The 3,654-nt window shown below is 37.0% G+C and overlaps 1 protein-coding gene and 1 long non-coding RNA gene across 2 annotated transcripts in view; one reads left to right on the top strand and one right to left on the bottom strand.

The window, feature by feature from the left end:
- The window catches only part of tnfrsf21 (tumor necrosis factor receptor superfamily, member 21), a 278,261-nt gene that overhangs the window by 245,483 nt on the left and 29,124 nt on the right, over positions 1-3,654 (top strand). The window lies entirely within an intron of this gene.
- LOC126399100 (uncharacterized) overlaps positions 124-3,654 on the bottom strand; it is a 30,229-nt gene continuing 26,698 nt past the window's right edge. The window contains exons 2-4 of the long non-coding RNA XR_007570851.1: positions 1,474-1,669; positions 1,015-1,156; positions 124-581 (exon numbers count right to left, since the gene is read on the bottom strand). This is a non-coding gene — a long non-coding RNA (uncharacterized LOC126399100). The remainder of the gene's footprint in view (positions 582-1,014; positions 1,157-1,473; positions 1,670-3,654) is intronic.

Genomic DNA, 3,654 nt, shown 5'->3' on the forward strand with positions numbered 1-3,654 from the left:
CTTTCACTCTGTAGGCTTGCCAGTATAGCCTGGTTCAATTCCTCATCATCAGAAGACATGTCAGACAGTGCAGCCATTACTGAAAGGTAGTTATCATAGTTTACTGACTGATGGTGTGTTGAGGTAGAGGGTAACACAGAACAAAGACTTGCTGGAGTGCTGCTCTGGTAGGGTGAGCTTGAGCTGTTTTGGCAAGTCAGGACCAGAGTTGGATCAACTGAAGGTGTTCCTCCAAATGATGAGGTAGAAGGCTGACTGGTGGAAGGGCAGCTTTCCAGTGAGCACACTGACAATTGACTAGAAGAACTGCTTGCTGAAGTGCTGCTGTGGTTGGTTGAGATACTGCTTTGGTATGTCAAGGCAGGAGTTTGAGTGACTAACGCTTCACACCCAGGTGATGAGGCAAAAAGTTGAACTGCAGAGGTACGGGTTGGTGGGGAGGCAGTCATTCGGCTGGTGAAACCGTCTGAAGATGCATGTGAGTGTCTATTTCCTGTTAGAGATGAGGAGCGCAGCTGCCTTGCTGAACCAGTGTTTTCCTCACAAATGTTGTCCTCACTGCTATAGCCTGTAATATCATCCTTGGAAAGACATAACACATATTTTCAGATATATTAAATTTCAACTGGAAATATAACAGTACCTGGAAAGACCAAGACTTAAGATTATAATTCTAAGAATTACTTTTGCTGTCCATGCTTTAAAAGTGCCCATAGAGTACCAGTATCCTCTCCTAATTTTAGCTCTCGGTTAGTCAAATTAAGCAGCTGTCAATTTATTCAATTTCTGTGCTTAGATTTAACATTTTAAGAACAGGCATTCCAAATCTGCACTAGTCTATAAAAAATTATATTGTTCTTCAACATAGTTGTTCATAGTTACAAAGCTGAACTGAAATTTTAAGAATGACAAAGATAACATTAATCTTCATTCATGTTTATGCACCAATTATGATTATTATGGTTATTATTATTACAATGCTCTGCAAGTCAATTCAAATGTGATACAACATACCAAAATTGGCTGAGGGATTGATGGTCTGATGTATAGGGCTTTGGATTTATAGACTTTATGTATGAGATTTGCATCCAGCTCTTGTCCAGCACGCAGTTTGGGTGAAATCAATCTGTTGCCACATGTCATCAGAAACTCGAGGCTGAAAAACAGTGGGTAAAAATGCAAAAGGTTATAAAAAGGGTCCAAAAAACCTTTTTGGATGCACAGGACTCATTGAAAACTGATACACTGACAACCCGTGTTTCATTTCATCTTTGAAGATAGGCACAATAGAAAACCAGCAGTCAGAAAAATAAATGAGGAATGTAAGCGATGCCAAAAAATATCAAATGTACTAAATAACTGGCTAATAGTTTAGGTTTGATCTGTTGTATACATAATCTAATTACATGTCATTTTCACTGCTGGAGATATCCTTTAAATTTAGACTTGACATAATTTAATAAAAGTGCTTACCTCACATCAGCAGAGATCCCGCATTTGTTCAGTGACACTCCTCTGGTCCCAGGATTTCTGGAATTCAAATCCATTCAATATATGTCCTTTTTCGTGTAACTGTTGCTTTGTGCGATGTTTGACAACAACACTGCTTGATGGCCTCGGAAGAAGGATGACGTCTTTGTTGAAAGTATCGTGATAATGTGTTTTGGCCCTACAAAACAAAGCAGAAATGTATGTATTCATCTTTAATTGCATTCTGTGCTCATCAACCCATAAAACATGGCAAAATCTGGGATGTTGTATTTTTTGGAATCCTACTACAGCTCTTTTGAATAATATTTTTATGAATATTTATTAACAGAAAGCATAAGTACATTTGAAGTACATTTCTCATAAGTTCATAAAATATTTTATATTAAAATAAAATATATGTAAGATTTATATTGATATATAGTTTAGTTGCTATTCTGTTCTGGCTTTGTGAATGAACAAATTGAAATAAACAAATTGAAATATGATATTCATATATACCACAGCTCTTTAAAAAAAAAATGGCTGTCATTCATTTTATCATGCATGCCCTTTAACACTGCTCTAAAACTGGTGACAGGGAGTACATCAAACAATTTGATACATTTGAATTAACAAGCTGATGGATGAACAAGAAAACAGAAAAGGCTGTACTACAACAACCTACAATAACACTCTTTTACTTAAAATAAAGCACTGTCAATATCTTAAGAAGGTTGTTAATGTTACTGTCACTTAGGGCTAAATAATGTGACAGTGGTCTGTAGTTGCTCATGTCTGTGCTGGAGACCAGAGAGAAAGACGTTTTTAAAAGTCTCTGTGTGCTTTTGTAGCTTCTAACTCAATCTCTGTGGCTTGAAGTTTAGTTTCTCTCCTGCGTCCCTGTTTGTACTTTCAGATTTCTGCTTTATTTTACCGTTTCCTGAACGCTTTCAGCTGTATCAGAGCCGTGTTAAGTTACTGCTGATGAAAACACACCATTTCCTGCTTTTGCTGCTTCATATTAAAAGCCTTTAAATAACAAAATAACGGGGGTTTTAATTGTGAAGAATGCACAGGAAATTGAATGCGTTTATCAAAGTTTACTGTCGCTAATTCAGGGACTCACTGGCTAACTAAATTCTGTAAGTGAAACGAGTCATTTCGCGGAGATTGTGACACTCAAAACAATATATTCACCGTTTCACAGCCGCTTATTTGATCACTGCTTGCAGTAAACAGCGCTGCTTTTACTCAAGACAAGCTCATCATCAGTTAAATACACACCTTCAAGCGAGTAACTTAGCCCCGTTGTAATGGAGTCAAGCCAAGCCAGCACATATTATGGAAAAAAAACCCTAGTTGTAGTCTATGTTGCATTTAACATAAGTTCTGACATATTTTGATACAGATTGACTTAACCTGTTATTGCTGAAAGATCTTCCCTCTACCTGTGTGAACTAACATTAGCAGCGTTAGCATTAGCGCCACACAAACTAAAATGTACAGCTGAATAAAATTTCCGGGTGATGTCATTTATTTTTGCTATGTACAATCTTATTGACTTGTGCTAAAAACGTTAGCAATCTAAAACTACACAATGTAAGTGTTGGGGATTTAAAAAAAAATGGATCTGAAATAGGTTTGTCACTACTCGAACTGAGTAGAACATGACGAAAGTTAGCATCACGGCTAGCGGACATTTTCTCTAGTTAGCTACATTTATCCCTTTCATAAAACGGCTCACAAGTTCAAAACAGACTCCGATATTTTCTGTATTTAAATAACTTTTATTTGCCTGTACTGTTTAGACTAACGTTAACTAACCAGCTTTGACTGTGTTGCCAAAGTGTGTTGCTAAATTAGCAGAAGTAACGTTACATTTAGGATTTAATGTTAGTAAATTGACGAGTTACCATCTAACGTTAACGTTACGTTGTTCTCACCTTTTCCTTGACCGAGAGTTCCAGTTGCCAAAGTGTTGCTGAGTCTGATATCGCAATGATGTAGTGCTGTGTCGGTCGCGAACAGTGTTGGGTAAGGGTTACTTTAAAAGTAATCAAAGTACGTTACTGCGTTACTTTCTAAAAAAGTAACCAGTTACTTTACTGCGTTACTCCCTGAGTAAAGTAACTCAATTACTTTAAAAGTACTTCCAACGTTACTCCCTGAGAAAAGTAACTCTAG

Source organism: Epinephelus moara, chromosome 12 (assembly GCF_006386435.1).
Source record: "Epinephelus moara isolate mb chromosome 12, YSFRI_EMoa_1.0, whole genome shotgun sequence".
NCBI classification, from domain to species: Eukaryota; Metazoa; Chordata; class Actinopteri; order Perciformes; family Serranidae; genus Epinephelus; species Epinephelus moara.